Consider the following 16,940-nt stretch of genomic DNA (forward strand, 5'->3'; position numbering starts at 1 on the left):
GATTTCTTAGATCATTTCTAGCTTTAAAATTCTATGATACTACAAAAATATGAAGATTTTTTCCTTTAAATTTAAATTTTGTTTTTATTTGCTATTCTGTTTTGGAGAGTACACTTTCTATAAATATTAATTTAATTAAAAACCTTTGTTTAGATAGTCTCTGACAAAAATCCTATAATTTTAGAGATGTAAGGGATTTCAGAGGCCAACTAATTCAACCCATGTCAGCATATCCTCCACAACAAGGGTTCTTAATTTTTTTTTTTTTTTTTTTGTTTGTTTCATAGGATCCTTTGGCAATTTGGTAAAGCTTTTTCTTTATAAAATCTATGATTATGAGGGAGAACTTATTTCTCAAGGTACATCATCCACTGTTGGATAGTCAATTGTTAAAGAAGTTTTTTTCATATGCCTACATTTGGCTCACTGTATCAGTTAAAAAAATAAAATCAATCCAAAGTCTGTATTTGAATGGCTTTGTCTATACTTTCTTTGATTAAATAGTAAAAGATAAAAAATAGATAAATTCTTCAAAAGAGAAATACTGTAGCTACTGCAAGATAAATTTTAAGAGCAAATTCCCAATATTTCATCAAAACCTTCTTTTTGGGTAGAGATATTGCAAGAAATGGTGAAGTGGATAATGAAAAAAATGAAAATTTACCTAGGTGATAGTGATATATGGTTCAATATGGAAATTCAACTTTTGACTTTTCCTGACTAAACCTAAAGTGAAACTAAATTAATGTATTTTTGCTTAACTACCTTTTTGAAGATATTTTTAGTGAAAGGCCATAGTATTCAATCTAATTTTTACATTTTGGAATTCGTATAACTGAGATTCAAAAATGTATTTATAACAGACTTTTAAAAGCAAACAATGGAAATAAGACAAAACTTTGTAATGTTAAACAAATAACATATTTTACTATGCATAATAAAATCAGTGCGCTTCAAAAAAAACCAAAGTTATATTTTGTGCAAAGAATATATATGACCTTTTAAATGTAAGGCTTCCAGGAATAATATTACTTCTACATTCTTGAATAGATTTGGGAAAAAACATCCTCTTTGATCATTTAATAATTTATAACATGTTAATTTTTTAACAAACAAGATCTTGTCTCTAACATCCTGGAGATAAGAACGTTGTATAATATTAGTAAAGCAAAATACATCATTATAATATTTATTCCTTACTGCAAATGTGTGCAAGAATAATACCTGATTAATTCACTTTTGATAATCATAATTAAAGATTAAGAATAAATTGAATAGGCTAATAAGTACTTTCTGTATAATACCTTCATTTATTTTGTGTTTGTACTGGTCTATGAAAGATTCATTTTTCCCAAGTGAAGACTTTCTATTTACTTGAAGCACCATTAAACTATAATGCTTCATAACTTTTGATTTTTTTTTTTTTCCAGTGAGTTTGGAAGCTGGAATTAAAATTAAGAGAACCCAGAATCAGAAGGCTATTTGTTGATACATAATCCTTATAAAAACAAAATTCTACTTCAAGGGATGAAAAATCTAAGTTTTTTTTTTTTTTTTTAATCAATTTACCTTTTATATCTTAGTGGTCTGAGTCCAGATAACTAGTGAAAATTAAAGGTTTCAAAATCTTGCTATTTAATGAAGACTTTACTTACTTTCTTGGATCAGTAGTTAATCAAAAGATTAGCAAAAAAGCAGGGTTATTTATATAACCTATGATATCTAAATATTCACACACAAAATGTGCCACACTGTAATATTAAACTTTTCCCCTAAGGCCTGAACTTAAAAAAAAAAAAAAAATTCTACCAGTGATCAAAGAGTTAACTTACCTTATTCAATTAAATTCAACATGCAGCTTTTTAAGTTAATAATAAGACAGTAAAATTTTGGGCACATTTTATACTTGTTAAATACATTATCACAATGTGTGTGACCTTATGATAATAACCGAAGACACAAAGAGGGGAAAAAAAGTCATTGTACTTAGAGTACTTCTGGGAATATGAATCGCTAGGTTTTTCTGCCAGTAATAACAACAATAATAATAATTAGCATTTATACAGTGTTTGGAATTTGCAAAGTACTTTATAAATATCTCATTAATCTGTTTAATCCTATTTAAAGATGAGGAAACTTAGGCAGACACAGGATATGTTATCTGCCCAGGATCATACAGCTAGTTGTTAAGAGGTCTGGGGCAAAATTTAAACTCAGTAAGGTCTTAATAATTTTAAGTTTAGTATTATACCTACTTTACCACCTACCTGCAGTACACAGAGTTCATAAAGTTATCAAGAAAGAACAAGCTTTAATTCTGAAAGACAGGATGGTGGAATGCCAGATCAATCAAAAAGCATTTATGACAGATATATCCTGGACTTGTAAATTTCATTAAGTGCTTTGATAAGCCCTGGGAATAAAAAAAAAATAAAGATAGTCCTTGCCTTCAAAAAGTTGACATTATAAGGATAGATGGATGTTTGCTTATCCATATACAAATATATACAAAATAAGACATGTAGAAGAAACAAGATAATTTTGAAGAAATGCAGTAGCTGCGGCAGAGGACAAATTGTGAAATATCACAAGAAAAGTGGTACTTGAGCTGGGTATGAAGGAAACTGAGAATTCTAAGTGAAAGGTGGAGGAGATGCATTGCACCTATAAGGAATAGCACTGAAAAATGAACATGGAGAGCCAATGTAATATGAGAATCAGCATGAAGTCCAGGTTGGTTGATCCCAATCAGTATCTGTGAAGGTATGTAAAATGTGCTATATAAAGGTGGACAAGAAATTTGAAGCCAGGACTAGGGAAAGTCTTTAAATAATAGAGAAGTTTATATTTGCTCCTAATGCAGGGATATAGGCAGCACATTTTATTAGTGTGTGAACCCAGTGAATTTCTTATTTAATAATTATTGCATACTCAAAAAAGTTATTTTTATTCCTCAGAAATTTCACAATTTTATTTTTAAGATACTAACCTTTATTTTAAAATACAAATTTAAAATATGATACTGAGCCATCAGGGAAAAGACCAAATATTGTATGAAATATTTGTAACAGTCCAAGCAAAGGTGATGAGAGCTTTAACTAAGGTGTGACTGTGTGGGTAGAGTTAATAAGATAAATGTGAGGGATGCATGAAGATAGAATGACAACCATTTAACGAATGACTGGATTTGTGAGATGAGAGGGAAATCCAGGATAATACCAAATGAGGTTGTGAACCTAGATAACTAGAAGATTGGTAGTATCTTGGAAAGTAAAGTCACATAGGTTTTAGGGAAAAGAATATACCTATTTTGGACATGTTGAGTTTGACATGTCTATAGGAACAGTTTGAAATGTTCACTAGGCAGGTAGTGACATAGAAATGGACTTCTAGGAGAGACTAAGATCTGACAATACAGGTTTTAATTAAATTGGATTTAATGAAGTATTGCTGAAATTGGTTCAATTGTTATCTGTGCATTAGCATATTACTTGTCTTAAACTTCCCATACTTAAACTTCCACAACATATCAATAGGGTGTTTGGTATTTAGAGACTAGAAGAAAGACAATAGGTTAAATCTGAGAATCTCTAGCCTATCTACAATATCCTTTATAGATATATATGTGAGAAAGAAAAGGAATCAGAAAATAAAATATATTTAAAATTTCAGCAATAGGTATATAAACAGAGCTAGGTTAAGAGATTATGTAGTTGGAGGTATGGATCAAAATTACAGGTCAGTTGTAGTTGGGTAACTTGGGTTAACAGTGAAGCGTCTTTCATGGTACTGCTAGGACAATAGACATAGCACCAGACATTCTCATAAAAAACTGAAACCTAAAGTAAGGTATATTTTTGACACACCAACATCCCAGCAATAAATATGGTGAACAGTTAGACTTTATGAAGGGAATGGGACTCTTATACAATTTAAAACTAAATCTTTATAGTTGTTGGGGGGGGGGGGAGAGTACAGATCCAATTTTACTGTTTTAGTAGATTTATTAGCTGATTTGATCTTTCTGAAATAAATGACAATAGTTTTTATTAGGTATAAGACATTAAATAATAAAGATCATGTTTAAAGCTAATGAAAACTCCGGGTGATCCCAAATATTTGTTGCTAAGTATATTGGAAATAACTCCTCCTCAACCTGACTTAATTTGAAATTTCTTAGAGTAATAGTGAAAAAAAGCTAGGTATGGCACAGAATAGAATATAGGAAAAAGGAAAATTGAGGAAGTATAGATAGATACAAAAAGAATTTAAACGAGAGGAAAAATTTATGCTGACATAAAACAAAATCATTCGAAAGATTTTTTCTGTATTTCAATATAGAAAATAATAATATATTAAGTTCTTAAATGAGACCCATAATCATAAATTTTACCTAAAGGACAATAAAGAAAAACAAAGTGGATAAAGAATGTCCACTATTCAAAATATGATAATGCATACCGAGTGGACCCCCAATAGAACATTTATGAGAGGAGAGGGACATAACTCAAGCAAGATGAGGAGGCATAGATGGACTGTGATATATACTGTTTGCTGGAAAGAATACTCACAGCAGAGTATTAGAGACTTGTCAAAATACTGAATAAAAGAAGAATCATGATGTGAAGCAAAAGATACATGGGACTAGAAACAGCAAACTCAAATTCAAGTCTATATTCCTCTACTAATGAATTCCCTATGTGATCCTTAATAAATCACTTTAGATCTCAGTTTCCTCATCTACAAAACAAGGTTAAATGAGATGATATTTAAGGTCAGTTCCAATTCTAAAGTTTTATTAGTACTGTAGTAATTACACCTAACAGGATAATGGCCTTTAATTATTATTTTATTTTTTATTAATTTTATAATTATAACATTTTTTGACAGTACATATGCATAAGTAATTTTTTTTACAACATTATCCCTTGTACTCCCTTCTGTTCCGAATTTTCTCCTCCTTCCCTCCACCCCCTCCCCTAGGTAGCAGGCATTCCCATACATATTAAATATGTTATAGTATATTCTGGGTACAATATATATATGTGCAGAACCGAATTTTGTTGTTGTTGTTGCAAATGAAGAATTGGATTTGGAAGGTAAAAATAACCTGGGGAGAAAAACAAAAAATGCTAACAGTTTACACTCATTTCCTAGTGTTTCTTCTCTGGGTGTAGCTGATTCTGTCCATCATTGATCAATTGGAATTGTATTCCTCATATAGTATTGTTGTTGAAGTGTATAATGATCTCCTAGTTCTGCTCATTTCACTCGGCATCAGTTGATGTAAATCTCTCCAAGCCTTTCTGTATTCATCCTGCTGGTCATTTCTTACAGAACAATAATATTCCATAACATTCATATACCATAATTTACCCAACCATTCTCCAGTTGATGGACATCTGTTCATTTTCCAGTTTCTAGCCGTTACAAAAAGGGCTGAATGGCCTTTAATTAATTAATTTTTAAAAGATGTCTTTTAGATTGCCAGCATTGTGAGTTCATTCAACAAATATTTAAGGAATAACTACTAGTGTTTAAATGCAGCAGAAAGTCTTAAATATAATTTTTGTTTTATTAATCTTTTCTATTCTTGAACTTTTATCTTGTCAATTAGTTTTTGGTAATTCTTCTGAAATATATTAATGAAAGAGCTGAACTAAAATTAAACTTCTAATCAAAAGCCTTGTTTAAGTTTTGTTAAATATATATTCAGTTGTCAGAAAGATGTGCCTGGATCTCTGCAAAGTTTGTAAAAACTGAAGATTAAGACATTATTGAGACAAATGCAGCTCTGTTTTAAACATTGAACAAGAGAGGGGAGAAGGTGAGAGAGAGAAAAAGATCGAGACAGAAGTTGAGGGGGAGGGAGAGGGAGAGAGATAACAGAGGGAGGAAGACACAAAGAGAGAGACAGACGGAGACAAGAGATTGAGAGAGACAGAGAAAAAAGTCACAGAGAAAAAAGAGAAAGAGGAGAGAGAGAAAGAATAAATTTAAAAGTTATCAACAAAATTAATTACAAGGAATTTTAGTGCAAAAAAAGACAAGATTTGTTTTCTCCTATTGCCTCAAAGTAGGAAAGAGAAGCCTGGAATAACCTGAAGCCTGTGGAGAATAATGTAAGAAGCAGGCTGGTGGGAAGGAAGTCAGAGGAGTGTTTTCTTATCTTATCTTATCTTTTCTTTCTTCCTTTCTTTTCTTTTCTTTCTTTTTTTTTTTTTGCTAAGGCAATTGGGGTTAAGTGACTTGCCCACGGTCACACAGCTAGGAAAAGAGGCTTTCTTATACTGAGTTATGCAAAGGGAACAGTTTCAGGGACAAACTGGTGACAATCAACTAAAAAAATCAGTTTTGTGCCCCAGAATACATACTTTATTCCTGGGGGAAATGGCTCTAGAATCATGGGCGAATTGTAAAATTGTGAGAAATGTACCAATTTTATTAGCTTATTTATTACTTTAACTTACCTATTTCTTATTTTAAAATCTGCTCCCTCTAAGACTGTGGCTCAGTATTTCAAGGGGATGTGAAATTAAGTATTTTTAAAACTATCTACTATGTTACTGTCACTGTATTAAATACTTTTTTTCATTTGATTCTCACAACAACTCCATGTTATGCTTTTTTAAGCTCTGTTTTACAGGTGAAAAAGTTGAGGGAGACATAAATTAAGTGCCACACTTCTAAGTATTAGAAGTCAAATTTGAATTCAAGACTTTCTGATTCCAGGCTCTGTGCTCTATCTACAATATCATCTAGCAAGTAAACACACAGAATCTAGAATCTTCAGTTAGAATCTCAGCTTGGAACTTAATATCTGTGTGGTTTAGGAAATCAATCCCTCTCTCTAGATTTGTTTTCTGAATTGTAAAATGATCTTTAAAGTACCTTCTTACTCAAATTCCATGAGTCTATAAACCAATTTTAAATACAATGCTGGTTAATGTTTTTAATTTTCTGCTATGATAAAAGCTGTATTTTTTATTAAAAGTACTAAAAAAAATTCTATCCCATTTCATATAAAACATAGATCATGCAACTATGTGAATCAAGCCACATTTTGCTACCTGATGGCAGCATATTCAAACTGCAAGTTTAATTTTTTTAAAGTAGCAAATAAAACCATTAACAGTTGACGATGCAAACTTACAGTATGAAGATGTAAATAATTCTATAGCTATAAGAAAATAGGTCATTTTGACCAACAGGATGATTTCAGAAAGGCCTGGAGAGACTTATATGAACTGATGCTGAGTGAAATGAGCAGCACCAGGAGATCGTTATATACTTCAACAACAATACTATATGATGATCAATTCTGATGGATGTGGCCATTTTCAACAATGAGATGAACCAAATCAGTTCCAATAGAGCAGTAATGAACTGAACCAGCTACACCCAGAGAAAGAACTCTGGAATATGACCATGATCCACTATATAGAATTCCCAATTCCTCTATTTTTGTCCACCTGCATTTTGGATTTCCTTCACAGGCTAAGTGTACATTATTTTGAAGTCTGATTTTTTTTGTACAGCAAAACAACTGTCTGGTCATGTATACATATATTGTATTTAATTTATACTTTAACATATTTAACATGTATTGATCAACCTGCCATGGGGGGGAAGGAGGGAAAAAATTAGAACAAAAGGTTTGGCAACTGTCAGTGTTGTAAAATTACCCATGCATGTATCTGGTAAATAAAAAGTATTAAAAAAAAGAAAAAGAAAATAGGTCATTTAATTTCACCCCTCATATAATAATCACACATAAGAAAACATCTAACATGATTATCTTATAATACAGATCTTCGTATCCAATTAAATACAAATTATACAGTTATTTTCTGAGGAAGGTAGCATGGAATCCCACCTTAGTACCCAAAGTCATTACTGTTTTCTCTATCTCATTAGCCTTATTTATAAAAATGGGGCAATAGTGGCATCTATCTAATAGGAATAGAGTGAAGTTCAAATAAGGATTTTTAGAAATGGGTCAAGTGTTCTACGAATACCAAAATGCTATATTAAAGGCAGTGGCTTCGGATTCAGAAAAGTGGAATTCATATTCCAACTCTGATACTTTATATCACTCTCACATTGGTCAAATACTTAATCTTGCTGAACTTCAGTTTCCTTGTCTATAACATGAGGGAACTGAAGTAGATAGTCTCTGAGGTTCCTTCAATCTCTAGACCTATGATTTCAAATTATTGTTATTTTTATTATTGCTATTATTATTGTTCTTTTTCAATTCCAACTACAAACCATCATATTAAAGGACTACTAAAAGGCATAATTACAAGAATAGGTAATTGATGTGAAAAGTCCAATGTAATAAGAACATTAATAATGAACAGTGAATAATTTCATCAGTAAGGGAACAAGTTGTATACGAATATAATGGAATACTATATTACTATGTAAAGGAAATGATGAACAAATGACTTTCAGAAAGACCTGGAAAGACTTATAGAACCAATGCTGAGTGAAGTGAGTGGAACCAGAAGAACAAGGTATACAGTAATAGCAACATTCAATGATCAACTAAGATACACTTAACTCTTCTTAGCAATACAGTGATCCAAGATAATTCCATGTTGGAAAATGCTATCCATATCCAGAGAAAGAACTGATGGGAGTCTGAATGCAAAGTGAAGCATATTATTTTCACTTTCTTTTGTGTGTGTGTGTGTTTTTCCTTTCCTTTTTTTCCATTTCCTCTTTCACAACAAGACAATGTATTTAACATAATTACACATGTATATCCCTATATCAGATTGCTTGCCTTCTTGGGGACAGACTAATAAGGGAGGGAGAAAATTTGAAACTCAAAATCTTACAAAAAAATGAACATTGAAAACTATCTTTACATATAATTGGAAAATATAAGTATTATTTACATAAAAGCATTCCATGAACTATATGTTCCAAATACATTTATCACTGTGAAACAAAAACTAGAAGAAAATTGTTTATTATTAAATAAAAATAGTAATTTTCATATATGCTTGCAAAAAACATTTCTGGTCCTTACCTTTTATCTAACTCAATTTTGAGGAGGAAAACATAAGTTCTAAATCCTTGCAAATTTGATTAAAACTCTAATAGCAAATTTTAATGCTTTTATCTTAAGTGGTTAAAAATAATGTCAATTTTTGCCTCTGCAGGGACATAATTTATCATTCCTGCTGCCTTTTTTTTTTTTTTTTTTTTGGAGGGGAGGAATATACTTGCGTTAGATGACTATAAATATAGCTAAGACATTTATAAGACTCAATAAAGAAGCAAACATTTGCTTATTTTTCTGGTATATTTTAAATTCATGTCATGTTATATCTTTATTCTGCTTCTCTATTTTCTCTTTGAAACCACATTTTGGAAAGTAGACTGCCAACAAATTCTTTTGTGCTGAGACTTAGAAAGGACCTAAAAGGATATGACTTTTTTTCCCTCCCCACTTTTCAGTAAGAAAGAGAATTCTGAAAATCTTACTTGCTCTGATACCATTGTGGAATAGTTATAAAAGCTTCTTAAGCAGCTCAAAGTGATGTTTATCTTCTTTTAGTAGATATAAAGTACAATCCTAATGCATTCATAGTTATTGTCTTTTAAAATTCCAATTAACTTTGCTACAGTAGGTGCTTTTAGAACCATCAATATCTTCCTCATATCATTTCATTGCCTTACACATTTTTTTTAAGAAATATGATTTTGTCTTCTGATTTACTTGAGTTGTAATGGGAGATAACATGTAAAGGCAGTTTCCTCCTACCCTAACTACTACCAAAAAAACTTCTCCAGAAGAAAAAATTTTAGGCACATTATAACCATTATTTGTACTTTTTAAACCACTTGGAATAGAGTTAATTGAATGAATAATCTGAAGATGAATGCTATTGCTGATAATCATGCAGAAGGATAGGAAAAGAATGGATTCATACTATCAAACTATAGCAGCTATCTGTAAGGAAGTTGTAGTTATATATCGCAATATATTATCCACCAAACTGGCAAGATCTTCAAATAAAATCTGGGGGAAGGAAGACTTTGGGGCTGCATATGAATATATATATTAATATGTAATATGCTAAAGGAATTTAACTTCACAGAATAATAAATGAAATTAGATTTAGGTAATAAGTAATAAAAAATATATGGGAATACTCACAAAGAGAACTGTAGATTCCCAAATTTGTAAAAGAACTCAGAGGTCATGTAGTCCAATTGACATTTAAACACGCTAAATAATGCTCTGCTCAAACTTTTTAGAAGGGATTTCCCATTCCTTTCCAAGGCAGTCCATGTTATTTTTGTATAGCTCTGTTAGAAAGTATTTCCTGGGGCAGCTAGGTGGCGCAATGGATAGAGCACCAGCCCTGAATTCAGGAGGGCCTGAGTTCAAATCTGGTCTCAGACACTTCCTAGCTGTGAGACCCTGGGCAAGTCACTTAACCCTAGCCTCAGGGGGGGAAAAAAAAAAAAAAGAGGTATTCAGGCTCTCAGGGACCTGGGTGCTTTCCAAAAAAAAAAAAAAAAAAAAAAAAGAAAAAAGAAAGTATTTCCTTATATCAAACCTAAATTTGCTGCTTTGGAACTTCTTATTTTATAGAGTAAGCCTAAATCCTTTCTATGACTGCCCTTCAAATTCTTCAAAATTATTTTGTCACCTCAGATCTTCTCTAAGCTAAAACTCTCTATTTCTTTCATTTTTTTCAATATGAGAATCAAAACAAGATTCCCTGGTAGGATTAACCATAAAGACAGCTTGTTCAATGGTTCTCTGATTTTCAATATAAACCCAGGCATAAAAAAATGAAGCCATAAGTCACCCCAAAGACACTGTCCATGATCATCAAAAGGAAAATGAGCCTGCTGTAGCTGGTGAGATGCTCCAGATGCTTATACCTGCAGATGACATTGTACAGCCTTGATAGGACTTCAATGAGATTCATGAAAACTTAAAAACAATTGGCCTATCAATCCATACAGTTTAAAAAAAAAAAAAGTGATGTATAAACATGCCATGTATAGCTGGATGAAAACTTAATGAGATAGACCATCATGATACATGGTTTGGAAAAATATTATAAAAGAAAATGAGCTGGGCTCAAACTTGAAAGGAGAATTTTCAACGTAGCAAGATAGATCCTCTGAATAATTCAAATTATGAATGATCCCAAAAAGCAAAGAACATCAGCATACTGTTGAAAACGAACTAAATGCAAGAACTGGCATGAGATATCATCAGTGATGTTCATGTAGCTGGTCTACCTCTTTTTCAAGTTTCAAATTTATGGGCTAAGGGGATAACATGATGAATAAATGATGAATTGATTATGAGTTCAATTAGTAAAAGGCTGAAAGGAAAGCCTGCAGTATGCTCTGTGAAGAATAATGGGAAAAGTACAGGAAAGAATGTCAGAAAAGATAAAAAGAATGGATGAATTTTGAAGTACATGGGTGGAGGAAGATTAGAGAATGCCTAAAGCACCAGAGTATATAGATTTAAATAAGGCAACTAAACCATTTTGATCCCCAGTATACTATATGCGTAAATGATATTCTATTAAATATCCAAATTTTCTTTCTCTGTATCTTAATGAAAGATGAACTAATATGTAGTAAATGAAGACATAGAACAATTAGTAAGGCAGAAAAATTATATATATGGAAAAGGAACAAAAATAAAGGCAAATAAAGGGGCTATATAAAAAAGTATCATCAGTTTTGAAGTTGAAGACCTATAAAGAGGACAGATATTGACTGGGAGAAGAAGGAGAGCTGTTGCTGATCAAGAGAGAACATTTTTTTTTTTTTTAATTAAAGCTTTCTATTTATAAAACATATTCATGAGTAATTTTTCAACATTGACTCTTGCAAAGCCTTCTATTCCAAATCATCCCCTCCTTTCTCCCACCCTCTTCCCTGGAAAGCAGGTAGTCCAATACATATTAAATGTTAAAATATATGTTAAATCTAATATATGTAAAAATATACAATTATCTTGCTGCACAAGAAAAATCGGATCAAGAAGGAAAAAAAAATTGGGAAAGAAAACAAAAGGCAAGCAAACAACAACAGAAAGAGTGAGAATGCTATGTTGTGGTCCACACTCAGCTCCCACAGTCCTCTCTTTCTTTGGATATAGATGCTTCATCACTGAACAATTGGAACTGGTTTGAATCATAAAGAGAGAATATTTTGAAGTCAGTGAAAGTGCTGAATAATTCATCAAATGCCACACAGATCATGTCTGTATTTCCTTCTATTCAATGTTAGACTCAGGTTGTTTTCTATCATTAAGAGTATATTAGTAATTATTTCTTTATCTACTTGATAGTTCTGCTATGGAATGCATGAGTGATTTCTGTTTATTTCTGAGGATGTTCTATAATGGGTGACATTGTGGATAAGTGTGAGGCTTAGAGTTTTCCTGACTTTCTTGTGGCATTTAATATCTATGGAGTCATCTTTAGTCTCTTAACCTCTTTGAGCCTCAGTTTTCCTAATCAGAAATTCCAATATATTTCCCCCCCCTACACCAGTAGCTCCCCCAGTAATACTTCATCTCAGAGGACAATGAGACTCAAAGGAATTGAGAGACTTGCCTATGGTCATAAGAGTTATTAAGTTTCAAAGGAACATTAAAGATTTTTTTAGGTAATTTGGTCAAATCAATTCCTGAAGTATCAATCTCAACAAAACCTTCGATAGGTACTCAACCCATGCTTAAGATCTCCAGTGAAGTAATAATTTACTCTCTTTGAAACCATTCCCTTCTAATTCTGGGCAGATTTAATTGGCAGCATATTTTCCCTTATATGTTGGGATGAATTTTGCTTTCTTGTAACTTCAATTCTCTGAACCTATTTCTTAGTCCTTTGGGACCAAGCAGAATAATTGTAATAATTAATCTTTATTTTCTTAAATCTAGTCATAAATGAGAATTATGTTTAGAATCATAGCTGCAAAGAATATGTAGGTAATGAAATTAATGCTGAGAGCTTAAATAATTCATCCAAAGTCATAAAGGTTATAGACAGCATAACATGACACTTAATCAGACAACTTAAGAACCAAGAACCAGAACATGTTTTGTAACAAACTAATAGATTAAACAACTCACACAGCTAGGAAGTATTAAGTGTCTGAGACCAGATTTGAACTCAGATCCTCTTGACTTCAGGGCTGGTGCTCTATCCAATGTACTACCCCAAACAACTTCCCTTTAAGCACCTTAATTATTTTAAGTACTGTGGATACAAATTTAAAAAGAAGACAATTCCTTTATCAAGAAGCTTATGATGTTACTGAAGAAGGTTTCACTAGATCCCATCTATCTGTTTATTTATTCCTATTTTATTTCAGCAGTTTTAAAAAAACGAAGTCCTAAATGAATACTTTAAGATTAGTTACACAGTCTACAGAACAACATACTATATTTTATTTCACTATATAGAAACCCCAACTATAGATAATTCCAAACTCATCTAGTAGTCTTGGATATTTTTGTTTTTAAATGTAAATGAGGCCATTTGGTCAAAAAACTGATGCAAGAGCTTTCCTATCAATAACTCAGTCAACAAACATTTAAGATTTACTCACTGCTAGTGCTGGGGATAAAGAAAGGACAAAAACATGGTCCTGGCTCTCAAGGAACTCACATTCTAAAGGGCAAGAAAAAACGTAAATGATTTTGCACATGAAAGAATTAATATACAGAATAGATGGAAGTTAATTTCAGAGAGGAAGGCACTAGCAGGGGAACCAGGAAAGAAGGCCTGTAGAGTAGTGAAGCTTTGAAGGAAGCTAGGGAAGACCTTAAATAGGTATGGTGTGTGACATGGGGTAGAGGGAGGAAGAAGAGAAAAGGGACAAAGGGAGATAGGAAGGAAGAGAAAGGAAGAGAGGAAAAGGGGATAAGAGAGGAAAGAGAGAAGAGATGTGGGGGTGGAGAAAAGGGGGGGGGGAGGAAGGGCGAGAGGGAGAGGAAGAAAGAGAGAGAGTTCTTCATTCAGAGAAGATTATTTTGGCAGATCAGTAGAGAATGGATTGTAGTGACCAAGCAGAAAATCAGTACAATAGATCAGGCATGAAATCAGTCATTTTTTCCTCTACTCAATCATCTCTCCCCCCCTACATCTCCCACTAAATAGTGTTTCATTTTGTTTTTCTAATTACGTATGTAGTTTTCAACATTCATTTTTGTAAGATTGTGAGTTTCAAATTTTTTTCTTTCTTCCTCCCGTCTCCTACCCCCTTCCTAAAACAGCGAGCAATCTGATATAAGTTACACATGTACATTCATTTTAAATATATTTCCATATCATTCATATTGTGAAAGAAAAATGAGGAAAAAAGGGGAAAACAAAAAACAAATTTAAAAAATGAAAATACTATGCATTCAGTGTCCAAAATTTTTTCTCTGGATATAGAAGGCGTTTTCTGTTACAAATACTTTGGAATTGTCTGAGATCACTGTATTGCTGATAGAGCTAAATCTGTCATAATTGATCATCACCCAATCTTGCTGTTACTGTGTACAATGTTCTGATTCTGCTCACTTCACTTTGCATCAGTTTATATAAGCCATTCCAGGTTTTCATGAAGTCAGTCATTAAGTTTTTATTAAGTGCCTAATATGTTCCAGGCATTATAAAGGATAAGAGATATAAAGAAAGGAAAAAGAGTCTCTGATGTTAATGAGCTCACAATCTAATGGAGAAAATATACAAATAACTATGTACAAATGAACTATGTAAGCTACATATGAGAAAATAATAGATGGAGGGACTTAGAAATAAAAGAAACTGGGAAAGGTGGGAATGAAGGAAGCTAGGGAAGTCAAGAAGCAGAGATGAGGAGAGAGCTTTCTAGGCATGGAAATACACAGAGCTAAAGGATGAAGTATCTCATTTGAGGAACAGAAAGGTGGCCAGTGACATTGGATGGCTGAGTCTTTGAGGGGCATATGGGGTAAGAAGACTGGAAGGTGAGGGTGAAGGCTATATTATAAAAGGACTTTGGACATCAACCAAAGGATTTTATATTTGATTCTGCAAGTAATATGCAGCCCCTGAGTTTACTGAATAGAAGAGTAACATGATCAGACCTGCACTGTAGGAAATATCACCTTAGCCACTTTATGGAAGATGGATTAGAGTGGGAAAAGACTTGTGGCAGGGAAACCCATCAGCAGGGTGTGGCAGTAGTCCAGGACAAGGAGATGAGGGCCTATACTAGGGTACTGGCAATAAAAAAGGAGATAGATGGAAGTATACTCAAGAGAGATTGCAGAAGCGAAAGTGGCAGGCTTTGTATCACACTGGATGTGGAGACTAAGAAAGAGAAAGCAAGGAGCCGAGGTTACCAACAGGGGTGTCAGCCTGAGAAAGGGGGAAGATGCTAATCTTCTAGACAGTAATAGGGAAGTTTAGAAGAAAGGAAGGTCTTGGGGAAAGGGTGATGAGGTTTGTTTTGGAGATGTCTGAATTGCTTAAACTAAAATTTAGTTTGAAATGTCATAGTAAATGATGTGAGACAGACTAAAAGCCCAGGGGAGAATAGAGGGCTGCATAAAGAAGTCTGGGAATTATCCCAGAGAAGCTAACAAGATCACCAGTGGGATAGGTCCCTGTTAAACTTCTCTTTAACTCGTTTTCCTACAACCTATTCCATTCTGGAAATATAGATTATTGTCTAAGGTGGATAGATATAAGCTATTCCTTCTCTGGAACACGGAATACTTCATGTATTCAAAAAATTCTGAATCTTAAATATTTCCAGACATGAAAAATGGTAAAGTTGTGTGTGTGCGCTCATGTGTGTGTGTTTAAAGACCTTACCAAGAAAGGAAAGCATAAGGAAGCTGAAGTGTCAACAAATGTATTTGAATGTGAGTAGGCCTAGTCAAACTTGAAAAATGTTATTTGAAGATAAATTACCCCACCTTCTTGATTAAATTTTTTTTCTTATTTAAAAGATATTATAGAACTAAAAAGATTTATCTTTATTAAATAAACAGTATTTCACATTTTTTGTACATTTTACTTCTATTTAGTAGGCCTAAAGCTGAGACCCTCCTATATATAAGGACAAAAACTTAATGAGTAATTTACTCAATTTATAAAATGTATACTAAGCTGTTCATTCATACATTTTCTTTCTGAAAAAAGTTCTATTTTGTTAGCATAAAATACAATATGCACATTCTCTTTTTAATATTTAAGAAACACAAAGTAAATTGTCTACTTTCTTAAATACTGCTCACATTTTATATACACAAAAGCAGTAAAGGACTAATTTTCAATAAAGACAGAGGATCTTTCTCAAACTTCACAATTTATGGACTATGCATTATTATGTATGCTAGGGATATTTTTTAATGGAAAATGGCTACTAAATTAGATTCAGAACTATTCTATATAAAAATAATAAAGGAATTCATACTCTAAAAAGCACTAATTTGAAAAGAAAACATATAAATATTGAATCAATTTTTCCTACCAATCTAATTATAATTCAACAAATGATTACTGAGTACCTTCTATGTATGTATTAGATACTCTACTAGATGTTCAGAGGATATAGAGATGAGTTGCATCTGAAGATAAAAATAACCAAAAAAAGATAATGGAATTTCAACAACAAAAGACAATTAGAAGATCAAGATCTTATTCTGATTTTCAGAAACCCAAGTCAAACAATTCCAAAAATAATGCAAGTCATTTTGAAGACTGAAAATTAAAGTTGTAATTAAAAGTCAGAAGAAAACTATAAAGAAATATATATCCATATGTAACTTGAGTATTAACAAAAAGTTTATTTTACCTCTGGATTTAATTTTCTTATTTAGAAAAGTAAGCCAAAATAATTAATATACTTATAGAATTTAAGATATCAAATTAAAGTAAATAGAGAACCTTTTTTTACTG

The 16,940-nt window shown here is 32.3% G+C and overlaps 1 protein-coding gene across 4 annotated transcripts in view; it reads right to left on the reverse strand.

The window, feature by feature from the left end:
- MYCBP2 (MYC binding protein 2) overlaps positions 1-16,940 on the reverse strand; it is a 288,824-nt gene that overhangs the window by 55,501 nt on the left and 216,383 nt on the right. The gene's annotated exons all lie outside the window — the stretch shown is intronic.

Source organism: Sminthopsis crassicaudata, chromosome 3 (genome assembly GCF_048593235.1).
Source record: "Sminthopsis crassicaudata isolate SCR6 chromosome 3, ASM4859323v1, whole genome shotgun sequence".
NCBI lineage: Eukaryota > Metazoa > Chordata > Mammalia > Dasyuromorphia > Dasyuridae > Sminthopsis > Sminthopsis crassicaudata.